Genomic DNA, 21,553 nt, shown 5'->3' with positions numbered 1-21,553 from the left:
CCGAAGCTCATTTGGATGTACTCCATGATTTCAGGGAAGGGTTCCTAGGTTGGTAGGGTTCTTCCGTCCATTCCAACAGTTTTTTCACGTGACGCCATCACGTGGACTGCCTTTCGTTTGACTCCCATCCTTTGACTTATCTGGCATTGGTGGCCCTACCGGGAGCATTTTAGAATTAATCCCTCCAGCGCAGCTCTAGGGGTCATAGGAACGCGCAAGCCTTTCCGCCGCGACAAGGCTGTAGCCCAAGGGAAACGTAGTGTCCAATATCAATTGATAACAATTCCTACTCATATGAACTACAATTCTCACTAAATAGCCAGATACACTCGTAGATAAAATCGTTTTGGCAACCATAGAGTAAGAAAAATAATTTGAATTCGATAGATAATCATAGTTTTCAAATTCCTAGTACTTGATTACGGAACAATGTGGGAAGTTAAATGTATGAAAGCACAAACGCTATCCTAACAGTGGGTATGCGAACTTCAATTGGCTCTAAGGGCGAGGTGGAGATTCTACCATTCTACCCCGATGAAAATACATAGCAGTAAAATCCCGTATTAGCCTGAATAAAAAGTTTGAGGACATGAGTAACCATTATTTCTGTCATCAATGTATAATTATTATTCAAATTCATCGGGTTAATTAGTGTTAAGAGTTCATTTACCAATATATTTCTGCCTATTTCCACTTCGTGAATAAATCTGTCTAGAAAGGAAGGTGTTAACGTAGATAATCATGAAAAAATCGATAATAACTTTTTCTTGAGTATACTAATTATGTCTCCATGGACATTCGCTCCCAAGGTCTTTTAATTGATTTCATGAATGGCTTTCTTGGTCTAAACGTTAAAAATTACGCTTGAAAAAGCACAGCCTTGTCTCACTCCTTTCCTATTTTTTCCTTCTTCACAGCTGAGTCCTGATTTTAATGTATGGAATTACTGACCTGTGACTTGTGAATAGAAATGAAGTTTCGACCCGAAATAAATAGACTCAACGCAATAGAGAAGCTAACCAGCGGTTATCCATTACCCAAATGCCCATATACCACCAACATATTTTTCAAATCCTTCTCTGTCTCTGTTTTGACGGCTATATCGTCGGAAAACCTTAGAATGTTAGTTTTTTATCTATGGGTGTTCACTCCCGAGGCCTTTTCTTGGGCTTCATCAATGACTTTCTTGATTTAAACGTTGAAAATTGCGGGTTTTTGACAGTGCTGACATATTATGTATCAACCATGCATGATGAAAATAATGGCAACAATTCATGGCAGGAGACAAAACATTTACTGCATCCGTGGATCATTCAAAACCTTCAAAGCTTGATCAAAATGAAGTGAGAGAATAGAGAGGAAGGGGAACAAGGTGCATGCTGCGGATTAAAATGGCGAACGGTAAATTTATCGTCGCCAGTAAATCATCTGGCTCAAGAGCAGCCGTTTGGGAAATGGAGGCGAGACGATTCCCACTCTGTGGAAGCACCAGAGAATTCTGGAATATCGATAGTCGCGTAGAGAGTCGACCCTCGGCGACAGTTGTCGCCATCTCTCTAATGCCAGAAGTGATAAAAGCAGCGATCTCTTTGCGTGCGGAGTTTTCATGGAATGAATGAATAAATTAGTATTTTTCCTTGTGAAATGCACTGCTAACTTGACAGAATTCGCCAACATTCATGTTATAAGTGTAGACTTCAAATGTAATGCGCGACATGTTATTTAAAACGGAAAAGTAATGGCAATGGCTATCCCTTCCCCATCGCCCGAATGTTCCCGAAAATAACTCTATGCCTGAGTAATATAAAGTAGAGGAAAATTTTCATTCCATAATAATTACAGCTCGCGGCTGAGCTTTAAGCCACCGAGTGCGTCCACCGGGTTGCGGATGGTGGGTCAACCTCTAGATATAGAGGTTAGCTGCGATGTAAGCAAGTTTACTTGTCGAATAAGCAGTCGTGGACAAAAAGCGGCGGTTATTCGAGGTGGTTAGGTTCTATCCCTGGGTGAGATAGGCCATCTAAATGATACACTAAACCTGTGAAGATACCGTGACTTGGCGATGAGGCGCCTCGCTCTCGCCGGAAGTTTCACTTTGGCACACCCTTTGTCCATTCCGTCATTAGAGTTTGTTTTCTAACTGTAAAAGAAAGCTAAATTATTTTTTCCGTAAAGTCTTTAGGACCTTGAGAGTCCATAACAATAAACGTTTATTTTATTTAGTTATTATTATTGTTGTTGTTGTTGCTGTTGTTCAAGGGAATAACTATCTTAGTTAGTTAATGGGTGGAGAGATAATGAAGGTAAATAATCATGGTTACTACAGGCTTTAAGTGTCAGGAGCACCTTTCTACCAAGCTATCGCGTGGTGAAGGAAATGCTCACCAATGACATCAACTTTATCTTTTGCTAAGTTTTAGAGGAAATTTTTCTATCGAATGGATTTTGAATAAATTATTATTTAACAGTCTCGTGGGATCCTTATTTTCAAACAAACTACTCGCTTAAGTAATCCTTAGTCAAAGGGACCTTGGTTATTTGACTGGCTTACACTAGCTCACTACTCACTAGGACACCAATTGAATTCAGCAATAAATTTGTGGATGTGTAATAGACGCTCCTCGCGGCTGAGATTTAAGACCTGTGAAGAAACCGTGACTTGGCGATGAGAGGCCGCCAACAATTATGCCTCACATCACCCGGAGGAGAGGGCAGCAGCTTCATTCCATGAGTGAAGGTGGAGATCACGATGGTCAGTACAGCAACACTCATTGCACTTCAGGCGTGGTAACATTTACTTTAACGGCTGTAGTACTGCGATGTGGAAGGCAAGGGGAAACCACCACATTATTATCCCGAGGAGGCGCAGCTACTCCAACTTTAAATTGTCTGATATGATGGAATTCTCTCAGGTAAAAAATTCCGAAGGTAAACTAGTCCCCCATTCGGATCTCCGGGCGGGGACTACCCGAGAGGGTACATCGGTCAATTGTGATATACATAGTTATGAGGATAGGTACATGGAACGTGAGATCACTCAGGACTTGCGGTAAGCAAGAAAACCTAAAAGTGGAAATGGAAAGATTGAATATCGACGTGCTAGGAATCAGCGAAATGAAATGGCCTGAGGAGGGAGACTTTTGGAGTGGAAGCTATAGGATTATACACGCAGGATCCCTGAATGGTAATGCTAGGGTTGGGATAATGCTCAGAAAGAGCACAGGAATGCGTGTGAAAAGCTTCCTACAGTACAATGAAAGGATAGTTATGTTGAAGATAGAGACTAAGCCGGTAGATACCGTAGTGGTACCGGTCTACATGCCCACGACAGACTACGAGGATGAAGAAGTTGAAGACGTCTACGATGATATAAAGGAAGTAATCAAAAAGGTAAGGGGTGAAGAAAACCTAATTGTTTTAGGTGATTGGAACGCTGTCGTCGGCGAAGGCCAGGATGGAAGAATAACCGGAAAATATGGATTAGGAAATAGAAATGAAAGAAGAGAAAGGCTGTTAGAGTTCTGCACAGAACACAAATTAGTGGTTGCCAACACTCTGTTTAAGAATCACATGCGAAGAAGATACACATGGAAAATGCCAGGAGACAAAAGAAGATTTCAACTAGACTATGTTTTAGTGAAGCAGAGGTTTAGAAACCAGATAAAGGACTGTAAAAGCTACCCGGGGGCAGATATCGACAGTGATCATAATCTAGTGATGATGAAATGCCCTCTGAAATTCAAGAAATTGAAGAAATCAGCAAAGAACACCTGGCAATTAGAGAATCTTAAGGAGCCAAAAAATCAACAGGCCTTTCAAGAAGTAGTGGAGCGCAAGATAGGACTAGATCAGTCTGAAAACTCAGTTGAGAATAACTGGACTACCATAAAAAGTGGATTTCAGGAGGCCGCTAGAGAAGTTCTAGGGATAAGAAAATGTGTTAAGAAAAAGCCATGGATCACGGATGAAATCCTAGACCTCATTGAAGAAAGGAGAAAGTATAAAAATACGAATACTGAGGAAGGACAGGCTTGCTACAAGAGAATAAGGAACGAGATTTGCCGCCAAGCGAGGAAAGCCAGAGAAGCGTGGATGAGGAACATATGTGAGGACGTACAAAATAACCTCGTAAAAGGGAAAGTGGAAGCGGCCTATGGAATAGTGAGGAACCATTTCAAGGAACGAAACACAAAATGTAATAGCATAAGGGACAGGAATGGAAACATTCTAATTGAAAACGAAGACAAAGCCGAGAGATGGAAGGAATACCTGGAGGAATTATACAACGGGAGCAAACTTAGCTCAAAAGTTCTCGAAGAGGAAAGTGAAGTTGAAAAGGATGACATTGGAGCAAGCATCTTAAGATCGGAATTTGACGCTGCAGTAAGAGACCTGCGAAAGAATAAGGCCCCAGGAATAGATGACATTCCAGCAGAGTTAATAAAAATGCAGGAGAAAAGGTCTTAACTCAACTGTATAAAACTATCTGCGATATGTACTCAACAGAAGATTTACCTAGTGACTTCGAGAAGAACATCATCATTCCCATACCCAAAAAGAAGAGAGCTGAGAAGTGCGAAGAATTTAGGACCATAAGCCTGACGACACATGCGTCGAAGATTCTGACAAGAATCATTTACAGGAGAATTGAACTAAGAGCAGAAGAATTCCTGGATGAGGACCAATTCGGATTTAGGAAAAGCAGGGGCACAAGGGAAGCAATTTTGGCTCTTAGGATGATCATAGAGAAGAGAATGGAGAAAACCAAACCAACTTTCATAGCATTTGTCGATTTAGAGAACGCCTTTGATAAGGTGGAATGGAATTCAATGCTTAGAATTTTGAAAGAAATCGGCGTACTCTACAATGATCGTAGAATTATTCATAGTTTGTATAAAAACCAAGTAGCTGTGATCAAATGTGGACCAAACGGTGCAGAAGCGAGAATAAGAAAAGGGATGAGACAAGGTTGTGCGCTTTCCCCCTTAATTTTTAATGTTTACATAGAGAAAGCCATCAACGAAATCAAGCAGAAAGCTTCGGGTGTCAATATCCACGGAGAAAAAATTAGTATGCTGCGATTTGCTGACGACATAGTAGTCATAGCCGAGACAGAGAAGGATTTGAAGAAGACGTTGACAAACATGGAAAGGACAATGGCCAGATATCAGCTGAAAATCAACAAAAAGAAGACTAAGATATTAGTTTGCAGCAAAAGAGAGGAGGCTAAAACAAACATCAACCTAGGAAAGCATAAGCTTGAAGAGGTGAACGAGTTCTCTTACCTGGGAAGCCGAATTACCAGCGATGGACGGAGCAAGAAAGAAATACACAGTAGAATAGCGCAGGCGAAGAGGGCTTTCTACAAAAAGAAGAATCTTCTTACCGCTGAAAATACCAGCATAGAAGTAAGGAAACAATTCATCAGATGCTACATATGGAGTATGTTTCTCTACGGAAGCGAGGCTTGGACGTTGGCAGCAGCAGAGAAGTCAAGAGTGGAAGCATTCGAAATGTGGTGCTACCGAAGAATGATGAAGATAAAATGGATTGACCGGGTGAGTAACCAGGAAGTGCTAAGGAGAGTAGGAGAAAAGAGAAGCCTCGTAAAAACATTAAGCAGAAGAAGGGACAACTTAGTTGGCCACATTTTGAGGCACGATGGTCTGATGAAGACAATCGTTGAAGGACAAGTGGAAGGGAAAAAGGGCAAGGGACGGCCCCGAATGAGTTACATAGGACAGGTTATAAAGGATGTAAAAGAGAATAAATATGTAGCTATGAAGAGATTAGCGGATAGGAGAGAGAAATGGAGAGCTGCGTCAAACCAATCTTAGGATTGTTGACTAATGATGATGAATAATTACAGCAACCATTATTTCTCGGAATATTCCTCCCAAGAACCAAAGGTAACAGGGAATTTCTCTCGAACCGTCCATGGGCGTACCCAGCGAGGGGCAGAGGGGGCAGCGCCCCCCCCCCCCCCTAGAAGCAAAAATCGCATAAGTCTTTAAGCAAAATCAGTACTGAATTGAAACGAAAGTATTCAATAAACTTTCTTCAAACCCACGAACAATGATGTGTATTAGTATAAGATATGTAACTAAAATAACACTATTTTTTCAAGGAAATAATCTCATAAACTAATATCACAACTTGGCTTGCCCCCCCTAGACTATGGCTTGCTCCCCTCCCCTAGTTATGATCCTGGGTACGCCCTTGGAATCGTCGGTTTATATGGTTACACCTTGAAGAGGTTTTAGAGGAATAGTTTTTTTTAAGCCGCAGATATACGAACCAAACTCATAGAGGGCAAATAAAATCACAAAATACTACATGTGCATATACAAGGTATTTTAAAGTTAATTCCAAATACTCGTTTTACTATGTTTTTCATTAGGTCTTATGGATTTGCCCTTTATTATAACAACTCAACAATTACTTACTCAAGTGGGAGTTTAAGTGACCAAAGACGCGGAACCAAATTGCATTAATATAACGATGAATGTAGTTTAAAATGCTGCAACAACTTCTAGACATATCTCATGTACCAAAGATATATATTATCCAGAAATAAACTGAAGTATTTGCACGCGAAGTATTTCTATCCCATATAGTATTCTTGCTGTAGCTACAAATTTAAATCAATGCCAATACCCCGCTGCAACATGTAGCAAGGCTCTCTACACTATCTGTGAAAAAAGGATCACTATTATGTTCGGGTAATTTACGAAGAAATATATTCAGAGAAAATTTTGTACTTCTATTCTTGCTTTGAGTTTTACATGCTGAACTTAATATCTATTTGAACATATGAAGGGACAAAAAGTAGAGTTTGAGGCATTTAATTTTAACTAGAGATGGGTCGAATAGCGAATTCTCAAACTCGAATATCGAATTCGAATATTAAATCAATGCTCGAATGTTCGAATACCTCGAATACTAGAATTGCACAGAGCATATTAAGCGTAGGTTTTTTCTTCTATTTCCCTTGATGAATGTATAAATAAAAAGGTTTACAGTGGAACCTCGATCTATCGTTTTTCAGGGGGGACGAAAAAACTGATGAATGCTGGAATGTTTGACTAGGTTGCCTTTGCAGCAGGAAACCCAGGATTTTGGCGAGTAATTGAGATTTCCTTTAAAGGATTCAAACCGGAATTAGCTGATTAATGGAATATTTTAATTTTATGGAAACAATTTGGGCATATAGTTGATTCAGCTAACATCTCTTTCAAATATCCTATGGGGACACACCACCTCGCGAAAAAATGATTGCATGCCATCTCGGCTTTTACACTGCTACGATGGATTTCGGTCTTTTTCTGTCTGATGTATATTCCTATCTACCAAACGCCATTTCAGAGGCACACCGATCTGATTCTCGGCTTCATCCAACTTCTTATTTTCAACAGGTAGCTCGTTTTACCGTCACTCCTACTGTCAAGTGCTAACGGACAATACGAGGCGTTTTGCAAAATACACGCGCTTCTCCACCGGATTTTCTTCAATTATTTTCAGTCCATCTTTGGAAGTTCTCACGAGATAAGCAGATGAATTCGAATTGCTAGCAGGGATAAATCAAATACCTTGAAACAATATCCCTTCGTCTGTGACTGTGACAATAGAGATTTATAGCGTAACTCATAAATTGTAACTTGATATATGTTTTCGAAAAAAAATAACGCATCAACTTCCGAGAAGCTCTGTTGCGAGGATATCAAGTTTCGCCAGAATTCCAAGTCTCCGTCGTATTTTGACATTTATTTCTTTGCGTAAAATGCTTAAAAAAGTCAGAAATACGCCGTGTTTGGTGTTATTCTTTTTTAAATTACGCGCACATTACTAATATTTCAATCCAATAAAGGTGTAACATCAATTGACGAAAGTAATTGTTAGACACTTTTTGTACTAATAGATGACTCATGCAGCGGTTGACTTCCAGAAATGGGGAAATGTGAAGCAGGTAGGCAGAAAAAGGTCAGTGGGGGAGAAAGAAGGAAGGTTGAAACACGATTCTATTATTCTCCTGTAACTGGATATTTTCTTTTGAAGCTTTTGATTTTTGGTCTTCGTAATACGAACCTTGCGCGAGCTGTGGCCTTTTGTTTGATTTCGGAGATGAGGAAAGCGTCGGAGGAGGGGCCGAGGGCTGATAGATAGAAGGGGTAGCGGATTTTGGGAATTGTGCTACGAAGTTACTATCCCACGGCACTGAGGTTCTTCTGGTGCCACAGTGGGGCGAAACACCAAAATCGTGGTCAAAAGTAAAAAAATAAACATTAAAATTTATGTTTTTTCTATATAGGGCTTGGTAGTTAAATAGTTTTGCCACTCTAATGCGTATGCTAGGAGTCTGTAAGTATTCACCTGCGGTTTTTAATGAATGTTCAAATGAAAGTTTCTCGGTTACCTTGCCACGGCAGGGGACCGCTCCACGATAGCGGTGTTTAAAAATATGTAGTGCAGCTAATTTGATACCAATTTTAAATATCAAAAATGATTTATCTCCCCTGATACCAGTGTATTTTATTATATATTGTTTAAATATGACAGAAGTCAATCTATCCAAGTTATTATTGATCAAAAATAAGGAAATATATTGAATTTTCAAATGAAAAATCGACAAAAAAAACATTGAAAAGTTACTCTGAACGGCTTTGCATGAAAATAATATCTATGCCATCTTAAAGCTGAAGACCTTAGATATAGACTGCAATAATAAAATTTTGCTTATAGCTGCTTATGGGTTTCTTGTTGAAAATAATAAGTAGAAGTCATTAAATTTACATTGGTTAGTCTTTTCGAGGATTGCCGATTCTCAATTTATATTTTTGAAAATAAAATAAAATATATAATGTCAATAACCAGAACGTTAAATAAAGCCACATGGTAACCAATGGGGATTGTTGAGTTGTTTAGAAAAGTCCAACATGATGGAAGCAAGACGCTTTTCTGGTGAGTGCATAGCCTGATACTACTTCATTACGGATTATTGGTACTTCAAACATGCCTGCATAGTGAGATGCAGTTTTGATACAATACTACGCATTTTTTTAATATTGTAGGTAAAACATACGGCCTTACACGTGAGGAAATATTTGAATTGAGTCGGCCACTTTGGAAGGAGACATCTTCAGCTGTATATGTAGCTGTGGAGGAGGCAATTTGTAGCAAATACGGCTGCATTTTTACGCTGTCTGAGGGAGATAGAGGACGGTTAAGATCGTTAATATCAGATATGAAAAGCAGATGGAATAAAGCCAACCGTTTTGTGGAGCGATTTAACGGTATGTACAAGGAATGGCTCACAACTACCATCTACTTCGAAGATATTCACCAGAAATTCGAAAGCGCTCCAGGAAAAGATGGCCGGCCAACGGCGGACTTTTCAGCAGCTAGTGATCGCACAAAAAGGAGACGCACTGAGCAGATGCGTTCTGAAGCCACACCCGAAGAGTTGGCGTATGCAGCACAAATGTCTCTCCGTGCTCAAGGAAAAACTGACGCAGCAGTAGTTGTTATGAATGCAGCCCTAGGGTCGCCAACCAAAGCACGGAAATACCGCTCGTCGCTTGAGGAGAGCCACGAAGAACCTTCAACTCCTGAGCGTGCTCTTGCCTGGTTAGTGCAAACACACCAAACAAAAAGTTCGTACCAGGCATTACGAAACTGGTCGATTATGCAAAACAGTAGAATGGTACCTCCTTATAAGTTAGTTGCAGATGCTAAAATAGAATGTTACCCGAAAAATATCTTGTGCCGCGACTGGAGTGCGGAAACCGAGCTCCAGGCCCTTCTTGATCACACCACAAAGCGCATCTTGTTACTCCAACAAGAAGTAATTCATGCCTTACCAGAGCAAGTAGTAGGCGACCTTCAGCTCATAGTGAAGTGGGGTTGCGATGGAAGTTCTGGGCAGAAGAACTACAAACAAAAAATGATGGATAGTGATGGCGTGGAAAAAGACGATTCCAACTTGTTTTTGACGTCACTGGTCCCACTGCAGCTTACATCGTCTGACAGGGTAGGGGAAATTGTTGTATGGAAAAACCCGCGACCGTCTTCACCTCGGTTTTGCCGTCATTTAAAAGTTGAGTTCGTAAAAGAGACGAAAGAGCACACAATTGGAGCTATCCATGATGTGGAACAGCAGGCATGTAATCTCGTCCCATTAACAACAGAAATCGATGGAAGAATTGTGGAGGTGAAGTACAAGCTGGGATTAACCATGATTGATGGTAAGGTTGCAAACGCAATAACAAATACATCATCAACCCAGAGGTGCTACCTGTGTGGAGCCACCACTACGGTGTTCAACAACATCGACGATATTCTGCAGCTGCCAATAAATGAGGACTACTCCCCCCTCAGCCTTAATTCCTGGCTGCGCCCCTGCACGGAAACTAAAACTTCCATGATCTTTCCTAGACTCGTTCCACTATGTTCACCGGAATTTTTCCCTCACACAGCACACACTCTACAATTTTACGGCGTCACAATATATTTTTTGATCTCTTCTCGTATAAGCTTTACCGTTTGACACAAAAAAGCATCCAAAAACGTGAGTGGCTGAACTCCCGTGTGTAGCAGAATTTTAACACAGCATTTCGGATTAAGTTTTTTTTGTAATACGCGCACCCCAATGATTGGTCGCTGCGACCGTTGAAAGGAGCAAAGAGTATGAGAGTTCAGGGCGGACCCTTCGAGGATACAACGCACCAGGGCCGGGAACCAAGCCAATGGCTAATACGCCCGATCACCCGGGGAGGGGCTGGAGAGGAAGGGAAAAGGATAGAGGCGCCGCGGCGCGCCGCCGCAATAGGAGCCCGCCGACGCCTTTGGGATGGGATAGGAGCGGAATGAACGGGACGGGGAAAAACACCTGAACGCTAGAGAAGCGAAGAGGACCCTACTAAAAAGCGAAACCAAGAAAAGGTATTAATGTTCTAACGACTTTGGAGAATCATTATATGATGAAGAATGATCCAACGATCAAATCGTTAGATACGTGGAAAGGAGCACTCGGAAACTGACCGATGGCGAATTTGAGAAAATAGGAGGAAAACTGGCGAATAAGTAATGACGCCCAGACGTTGGCTTACGGACGCCACTCGGGTCTTAGCAGCGGTCCCATCCGACGTTGGTCTCTGGGCACGTACCGAGTGCAACTTCTCCTCCAGAGCAGGGATGGCAAGTGGAACGAAACGAATATGTTTCGTTACGACCCGGAGGGAAACAAAAATACGCGGCGTAGGTTTAGTTTCGTTCCCGTCCGCAATTAAATCACCAAGGAGTTTAGTTTCGGCCCGGGACGAAATTTTACTCCCAGGAACGAAACTAAATTAATCGAAACTCCGCTGCTCATAGTTCAGTTTTAATCCCAGTAATTGAGGAAAAGGGGAAAAGAGGGAATAGCTTTGACCCATTTCATGACAGAATGTGGAGAGGTTAAAACGTTGAGCTTAAAATTGGAATGGCCAGTTTGCGTTCACCGTTCTCCTGTTGCGATAAAAATATGAGTGCCCCATGCATGTAATGGCGGTCGGCCGAACCTCTTTTCATTCAACCATACATCGCACTTGGTATGTGGGTCGAAACAAAACTGTTCGAAGATGAAGCACGTGGTCCCTCCGGTGCGAAACACTATCTGTGTTTCGTTTCGTCCCAGGGTTTTAGTTTAGTTTCGACCCGAAGTAGTTTTGACTCCGATTTCGTTTCGACCCTGAGTTTAGCTCCCCAGGTTTAAATCCATTTCGTATCGTTTCTACATTTCGCTCTCAGGAACGTAATAGAGTATGTGCACATTTTTGGGAAGTGATCTTAAAAAAGAATTTACACCTCAATTAGGCTAAATTCTGAGTCTGAGAATAGAGAGGTACTTTTTTAAGCGAGATATTAAATATTAAAATTTGCAAAATTAATGATGCGCTGAAACACCAGTCGGCCATATTCTCAAGGCTGTGACGTCATTTTGTTCGACGTGTTCTCAGGCATTCCTTGTTCTTTAGGGTGAGCCCCTCTACAGCGTATACTGAGTTTGGAAAGAAGCCATGGAATGCCTTATGAACTAGATTTAAAGTGTGTACATGCCATCATCTACATCTTTTAATTCATTTGTTTCTCGGTTACGCTGACGACAAGACTCTATCAACTTTCCTACCTCGAACTACCTAATCGTATTTCTGACTCCTCGGTTCTCGCATTTGCGTTCGTTTGCAGATTTATAGTGACATTAAAATTAAGAGACACTTAAACAGTGATGAATCTTGAAAATAGTACGACTTAATTCGTGAAAACTAAGTCACTAATTAGTAACTAACTTAGTAACTGTACCCGTACTACTAACTAAAAAACGGAAAATTAATTTTCGATAAAAAGTGATAGTTTGGGTATTCAAAATGTTTGTAATTTAATTCCAAACACAGTGATGCTAATATTTTCCAAATCGGATGTGAAATAAGCTCATTATTACGTATCACAAGTCGGGACTACTTTTTGGAAATGCACCGCGCGCAGGGATTCCTCGCTTAATGGATAGTCATAACGGTCATAACAACCCAGACGGCACAGAACCCTCCGTATCTAATTCGTATGTACATAGTACCCATTGACTACGGGGATACTGTGCCGCTCCGTCGCTTTTCGTCAATGGATAATTTCCATTCGCGGCCTGTTGACGAAGCGCGTACGCAGCATGTGAATGTCCGCTACGAAGCACGTACGATAGGATACGAAGCGCGCAGGAACACAGCACTCAGGCTAATCTCAATCGATTAGGTCGAACATTAGATATATCGTAACTCGCACGATCGAAAAATGTATCGAACGCAACACAATCGATAGCTACCGACCGTAGCGAGAACCTTAATACGAATCATTATGAATTGTAAGTTCTCAACAGGTAAATAATACTATATCATGGTATTTAGAATTCATGATACAGTATTATTTACCTATTGAGAACTTACAAAACTTATTCGGCCACTTAAAAAACTGCGAAAAATGAGATTCTCAAGGCTAATTCACGCATCCCCAGCATTCTTAAGTGGCTCGTACTTACTTGGAAACCTTGAGATGTTAATAAGAGTAAATTCTTATTAATTTTGACACTAAATAAGACATCACATAGCCCACGAGCATTAAAAAGCTTACCCTAAAGCCTGACGAAATAAAATTTTTAAATAAAAATTGCCGATGAAACAGGATTGCTGACACATCTGCTATTAGTATGATCGAATTCATCAAAATGCAAGCAAAAATTAACGTATAGTTCGGTCTCAGCTACTAAAACTTACCCATATCAGGCGCTAAAGTATTTGAAAAATTATTTGGGATGAGTAAAAGTCTCTAGGTCACTGCAGTAAATGTATCAACCTATTAAAAATATGAAAGTCCTGCCAAATCACCAGCATAAACACTTGTAAAATAAAACATGGTATCTCTTAGATCACACCTCCGATTTTATACTTACTTTGCATGAAGTCACCACCACAAGAAATTTTAACGAGGCAGGAAAGAAAAAACCCACAGAAATACAATACATATATTATGTATTTTTTATTGTCAACCACAATAATATTTCCAATTTTCTCTTCTATCCCACATCTAATTTAGCGAAACAATTACTCTTATTCTCTTTCGAATAGAAAATTATTTAAAAGAGGACTGGTCGATACATACAAACTATCGTCAATACTTTCTCCGATGAACGTCCACTATCACTGCACCAACTTGCACAAATCAAATCCACATCCACAAATATGTCACTTCTGCCACAATGTCTGTCTTCTTGGCGACAGGTAACAGTGAAGCAATGGTACCTTCCTCCAATCTGGGCACCTTCAATTCAGCAAGAATTTTCTCCTCGTCTTCTCGTCCAAGGCCACAGATTATTTTCTGATATCACAAGGTGCGATGTGAAGCTCACACACCTAAAATTAATAAATAATAAAATACCATGTAACTTATTAGGTCAAATCATTTCCAATTTTTGGTATTTCTGCATGAGAAATCAAATTACTAGGCTCGTAAATATTTGTATGCCTGATATTTTTATTGTTTTAAACTATAGCATAAGATAATTTGAAATGATGAAAGCCGACGTGTAATACACCATAGGGCAAGCTAAGAAGCAATATTCGATCCTATAAACTTGGCAGCTTATTCCTAGTTTCTCCTTTAACCACACGTTTACCGAATGAATTAATACAAAAAACAACTAAAATGCAAGAATTTTCAAAAGAATTGCTGCTACAATATTTTGAATCACCATTTTTAGTACTGAATAGTACTATAGTACTTCAGTAGTGAATAGTTCGGGATGTTGATGCATCAACATCCCGAAGCCACTTCTAACTTAAAATTACATCCAAATAATTACAGCGAGAAAGAGTACATACCTCACAGTTTTTCGTAGGGGTGAAATGTTTTCTTCTTATCGCCCAAATGCACTTCTTCTTCAACTCAGGATCTTTTGGAAAGCTAAAAACTTGAACCATGTCCCGGAGTTTCCATTACATCCCGACAATACACACACGAAAGGCATTTTTAACGAAAATATCTCACAAACACGTTTCCGAAGCCCAGTGAATGAAATTAAAGAATAAGGGAAACTTCACCATTACCAGACACTCTATTTTTCACAAACTTAACCACAAAAATCCCTGAAATGTGGTGAGACGTGACGTAAACGATGCGATCTCCAACGGCTGGTGCCAGCTTGTGAAGGCATGTGATCTTTCTAGGAGGTTATGGCACGATGGCACCACCCGCGAAAGAAAATAGTCCTAGACCGAATACAGTTTTATCGATGAGATACAATTTTATCGATGCATAGGAATTTGCCAGTCCTCTTGCATATTTTTTCGTCATTAAAGGAAATAAAGAAACAAAACCTTTTTAGTAACTTCCTAAGCGCGATTTTTGTATCTTGATGGTCCACCCTCGTATTCAAGTACAAAAAATTCCTGTGCCGTCTGGGAAGACACTTGTACCTTGAAAACCAATAAACTTATGCTGTGAAGAAATATAAAATGAACCAATTATTAAATTGTGCTAACAAATGCTTCGAGAAGCATATTGAAACCGAATGAATGAAAAGTAATCGTCTGATCTAACTATCAAACATTTGATTTCCAGCCCGAGAGATTTCCGTCATTCATCCGGACCATGGTACTAATAGTATCATGATCCGGACCAAGTTTTCAATAACCAATTTTTAGATATACCTCACAAATGCTATTCATAAACCTCAACCAAGAAAATGTACATCTGACTGACATATCTATGTTAGCGAACTGAAAATAACTTGTAGAAACATTGAGATAATCAGAACTCTGCTTTTGAATACATTAATTCTACGAAAGAACAAATACGTCGACTAAAAGTGCGTTTTTTTTAAGAAATTAAGATCAGATTACTGCTTAAACTGGACCAAAATGTAACTTCAGTTATTTGTGCTTACGTTTAAAACCTTAAATAGCCCAGAAGAAGAACCCAGCTCAGTAACGGCAATTTAATAATTAACTATGGATATTCATCCAGTCACCACGGGCCATAACTGAATATGAAAAATTATTTCGCGAGTCAGTAGGTTAAAAAATAATAGAATAGAAAATAGTTAAATAGATAGATTAAATTATGATCGGTATTTGAAATGACAATAATACAAATATCGATAGTTATCTACCTACCGGCACTTTTAGGTCCGTAAACCTTCGAATCGTGCTAACAAACTTTTGGCCAATTACCTACTGTAAACAATCTTACTTAATTCACTTATGTTTGACCTAATTTCCGATGAGGTTTCCCGTCCATTTCTCTTTATTATGAATGAGACAAGACAACAAAAAAGCTCCAGTTCAACATTAAAACTTTGTGCCGAGGCATGCAGGTATAGTCCAGCATAATCAGCACGGTCAATCATTGAAGCATCCACCTTTGGGATATTATTTGAAGAAACCCTCACGAAACCTGATTCCATGATAAGCACTTAAACGTATTTCCCTTTACACAGATCAGATCCACCAACTTTTTCCAATGCACACGTAGTTTATTGAATCATAAACACGATCATAACACGATAAACACCTTGCACGCTGATGAGATAGACCAGAATGACGTCACATACCGAGGAGCCAATAGATGAGCGTTTTCGTCTGCCTAATATCGTTGCGAAAACAATGCATATTAAATAGTAATTATTAAACAAACTAAGCAACAATTAATACTGTTAATCGAAAATAATGGTATTTACGATACACTTTATCGAATAAACTGCATTTCATTCGTATTCCTCCCGAGTGCACATACTCTATTATTGAAATTTTACTGGTTTTGACTTTCGTTTCGTTTCACTTGCCATCCCTGCACTTAGGAGCGGATGAATTGATGCCACGACCGTGAAGCGACTAGTGAGAGCACACGACCCGACTCCACTTGCATCGAATGAAACGCCCACATGCTGCGCCCTCTTTCGACGAATATTACAAATCACAGATCTTGGGAACTCGTCGATATTCAATTCGATTTTTCAAGATAGCCGCCGCATAGTGGGCTGATATCGAAAAAAGCAGGCCAAAATATTACTAAATTAATTAAACTTTTTGCGAATTGTGTATTGAAACTTATTTAGGATGATGTAGTCCATAGTATTTTTAGGAGGGCAATAAAAATTAAAAATAGTTGAAATTGATGCGGAAAACCTAGTTGCCAGGGGTAACTCGAAATGTTGACCCGGGAGTATCAAGGAAAAGAAAGAATTTCTTCTAATTTTAACAGCAATTTAACTATCTAATAAGGTAATTGATGATTGAAAATTGATATTGAGTCTTTTAAACTATATATATTGGTCATTGAAGAGTTATAATAAAGAAAAATACCATTTACAAATATTTTTATTTCTACTTGCTTAAAAACAAAGACTTGCCAATTTATATCCTATTCTGAGTCAGACAATGAAGACTTCTCATATTCTAAAATATTTTCGCTATTAATTATAAGACTTTTCAACTCCTCTGGTATTTTTTTTACTTAACGGGGAACCCCCAAAGAGCAAGAAATAAAAGGATCTGATGTAAGCAGAAGCGTATGGAAAAGGTCATAGTTTGTGGCAATCCTAGAAACTTTCCTGGTGTGTTTTTCACGATATCTTCTTATGTCCTAGTGGCGGGCTTCCAACGCCTCCTCGGAAAGCTGCCCAATAGGAAGTATGGCATTTTTCACAATTTCCGCTCCATGTATTAAAACTTTGTGAACAGTTGGTGGCATGTGATGCCATGGATAAAGTTTTACATACAGTTTACTAGTTTTGAGGCAGTAAACCGTATCATTTACTCGAAGTCCAATCGATACAGCTCTCAAAATTACTGAGAAGCGGTTAATTAGATACCCCGACATTCCTGGATGAGGATTGTATATGGCTTTCTATTAGGATTGTCGATTACTAATAGTTTACCAAATCACGTAATAATAACATCCAAACTAATGATTAAGGAAACCCACTGAGTTGACAAGTTGTCAGTAATCTACTATTCATCCTGAAGCACTCATCCCACTTTCGAAAATATTGAGGAAAAAACATTTTTTTGAATGAAGGCCGCAAGCAACATTTTTAATTACTCAAATCTCCTTCCAAAATAAGTTTTTTGCGTATGTGCCAAGATTACCCTATGTCAATCTTGGCGAGTCACTTTCGTTGTATTCATAACTTGGCAACTTCTCTGTGAACATCCTTCGGAATTCAGCAAGGAATACTGAGGGGAGACTAATGTTGTGCTCTCGGTTACAAATGAGCGAGCCAATCGTATAGACGGCATGTTTTGGGAAAACACAATGTGTTGATGCTTTCGCACAAACAATCGGGGGTAAAACCATTAGAAGAGGGTACATGCCATACATACACCGCGAATAACAAGTAGTTGAATGCAATACACTCAAGATTTAGGGAAAATCCATTCTCTCTAACGGACTGCTATGCATGTCACGCTAAGTTCCCGAGTGTCTACCTCGTGTATTGCGGGTCACGGGGCGCGACAACCGCCAGACATCCTCAAAAAAATCCGAGCCTCATGCCTCAAAAAAATCCGAGGGGAGCAAGTTGGAGCAAGATTTTTCTTTTCCCTCTACTAACATAGACTTCAGTCTAACTCCTACTGCAAATGTCTCATAAGCGGCAAGCGGCGGTAACTACTTTCATTAAGCATTAAGTAAAAAATTAACGGAAAACGTTGATATTTTAAACAAATCGTGAAGTTAATAAAAAAATAATTCACCAGAGTGATTCATTTGAGCTAACCAAAGTTCGCTCTTATTAATTAAAAGAATGGTACTATCAATGAATATCCTCAAAAATTTCTAATCATTAATTGTATTTCATTGCTTGGGGAACAAATATTGAACTTTTTCGTAAAAATCGCGCACACAAGTTTTTGTAGATTTTTGGCGAGCTAAAAAAATTGAACAAATTATTTTGAAAAATATTAACTGCAGTTTTACATGTCTTGGACATTCTAAAATTATGATATACTACTCCCGGTGCGAAATTAAATAGTCGATACCTTATTTTTATTTTTGGCCAGCTTTTTTCGATTTCAGCCCACCGTGCGCCGTATGGTGCACTTTCTCGTCCGCTTTTGCGGCAGGGTTATGTTTCAGCCCAATTTATATTGATGTTTTGGTAATCTAGAATGGCGTGTGATTTTGCCACCTCGAATGCCGAATGTTGATAACATATTTACCTACTCCCGTTGAAGAGTATGCTAGCGATGGATTTCAGGTGTTTGATAGAAAGTAACTTCTGCAACGTTAGGATAGATTGAATTCGTAATTGTCATTTTCTGCCAGAAGTATCACGGTAAAGTTCTTATATCTACCAAGAAAGATTCCTAAGGAGTTGGACCATCCACACAACAGATTTCGCTACTCTATTTACAAAAATAAAAATATCAAACTGTATTGACATCAGTGAAACTACAATATAAAAGTTATTAAGGCCAATATACCGCCTGGAAAAATAGAGAACCGTACATTCGATTGCCATTAGAGACAGTATTCGTGATCAGCACGAAGCCATTATTTTCAGATAAAGGTAAAGTTAAACACAAAAAAGGGGACCGTGGTAGGCAAACGGGTTGAGCGCTTATTTGCTAATGGAGGGGTGCCAGTTTCAGATGAAGGTGAAATATTCGAGTGAGTCACTCGCCTGCGGCTCAGTCTGGGAGAGCTCTAGCCTCACCAGTCCAAACCAACCAACAGGTTAAATCACTGAGTAATGTTTTCCTGATCCCCATGTGATCGCAGCGAAGTTTATATTCACAGGCTAACATTTAGTTGGAGAATCCCTATGGCCTCTAGTAATAAGGACCAAGACTTAAGCTCTTTGGGACTGAAATATTGCCATGCCTATGAAGAAAATGGAATAAATTACCTGGAGTACCGAATTTTTGTCTTTTTGACCTACAAAGTATTTATGTTCGTGAAATATGGCCCACCAAAATGAGATCTACCCCTCAGAGTACAACCTTGCACCGCTACCAAAATATGACCCACAAATCTCACTTTTGCTTCATCAGGCTAACCCATTAGAAATGTATTTGAATCGTAATAATTTTCAATTAGATCTTGAAAAAGATTTATTTAATTAATTTATTTACTGTCTATATTTAAAATGGATCTTTTACCAACTTTGTTTTACTAATATTTAGCCGTTTTTATACCGTAGGTTTTCGCAGCGAGAGGCATCGTTGCTAACGGCTTCCGGGTGCAGCTTGCACGACAAAGCGCCGCACGCAGCTGCACCCGGAAGCCGTTAGCAACGTTTTTATACCGCTTTGTGAAGATTTTATCAATATGTAGAAGCTCTCGTTATCGTCTCTGCTGTTATTCCTTCATTGTCAACAGATGGTGGCAGATCTTAAATTCACTGGTATACTTTACTTTACTATACTTTCACTTTACTATAGTAATGCGCCATAGCCCATCATAGAAGAGTGGCAAATAATGATAAAATATTACAACAGCAAGTGAATGTAAAACGTAGGAAAATTGAAAGGGAATTCAGCAGATTTTTAGTAATTTGAGATTGAATTAATTTATCATTTCTGTATGCTTTGCTGGATATCATCATGCCTAGAACTCATTGTTTCTGAATTGGAAATGTGGTCCCTAAAATATGGTGCAAGCTTCTCTTTGGCAGTGTGGTAGGTAATGCATGCTCTTTCATTCAAATGTTAGTTATTACGAACAACGTTAATACAAAGTTCTCGTAATTACAAAAACAATCGTTGGTCCCGACGAAAAGGCCAATCCAATATTTAGTAATAGAAACGTTATTTTAAAACTTTCGTTATTACCTAATTACCAACTCCAGTCCCGGTGGTTTCAAAAAGAACTTTATTACGAAGTTCCACGAAAAAGCAACGGAATTTAGGAGGATATATACGACGATACGTTATAATCATTGCGCCACGTTTAAGTTCTCCTCGTGCACAGTGCCCAAGAGCGTCAATTATGATTCTTTCTTTAGTAGGAGATACTTTACTATTCACGCAACATCATATAATAAGCTTCATTCCCGTGGAATCATAGTGACCCACTCATTATCACTCGTAAATTGAACGTACGTTAAGCTCTCTTCTTACGAAATTTCAGAGATACGATTATTCGAAAAATTCAAGCTTGCCCGAAATTTAAAATTTGGCACCTATGGAGTCGGCCAATGCGACGCGGTGTGGCGTAGGTGAACTCGCACTTTGGGAATAATCTAAAAAAAAGTATCATTTAATCAACGGTAAAGTCAGGAACTGTTCAGCATTTCGCCCGTTCTGCCTTCCCGCGGACAGCGAATTTTTTCGGCTCCAGCTGCGTCATACACGCAGCAAGATTAGCTCGTCACAATAGTGAGTTAACGCACTATTGTAATGCAGTGATGCATTCGGCAGGATAAAAGTACGTTTCAAACCATTGCATAGGTTTATCAACGTACGAAAAAGGTCTTGGAACGCATCTTGTTCGTATACATTGGACTTACGGTATTCGAGAAGATACCAACCCTCCATTGCGTCATGCCGTATTCTTCTATTGATAAAACCAAGCTAAAGTTCTTGTTTATATATATTTGCGCGATATTAAATCGCGTATATTATACACATGACTGTGAAGCTATTCTGCAGTGCGAACATAAGTACCGGATATGTTTTTCTGCTATGAATCCTAAAAGAAACGTTCATGCGAACTACCAAATGAGTTTGTTTTTTAACCAAGTTATTACGAACCTCCGGTTTTTCGGTCCCTTGAAATTCGCAATAACGAGAGTCTACTGTAATTGCAAGTGTAATTGTGAGTTGTATGCTTACACCTGTAAGAAATATTTTTTAATCAAGATGAGTGGGTCTATTTCCTCACCATGGTAGGATTGTTATGGAATAATTCAAAATGCCTCCTGGAGCAAAGGCAAGAGGCTCAAATGTAGGACGTGTCCAGCAATTAGAGATCATTTGGTCATTCTGCATTGGCTGCATTAGGAAGGCAAGGAACTGAGGGGGAAAGTATC

The 21,553-nt window shown here is 39.4% G+C and overlaps 1 protein-coding gene across 2 annotated transcripts in view; it reads left to right on the top strand.

Moving 5' to 3' along the window:
* The window catches only part of LOC124171008 (glycine receptor subunit alpha-2-like), a 96,522-nt gene that overhangs the window by 33,304 nt on the left and 41,665 nt on the right, over positions 1 to 21,553 (top strand). The window lies entirely within an intron of this gene.

This window comes from Ischnura elegans, chromosome X (genome assembly GCF_921293095.1).
Source record: "Ischnura elegans chromosome X, ioIscEleg1.1, whole genome shotgun sequence".
Lineage (NCBI taxonomy): Eukaryota > Metazoa > Arthropoda > Insecta > Odonata > Coenagrionidae > Ischnura > Ischnura elegans.
This window is presented reverse-complemented; position numbering and strand designations above follow the sequence as displayed.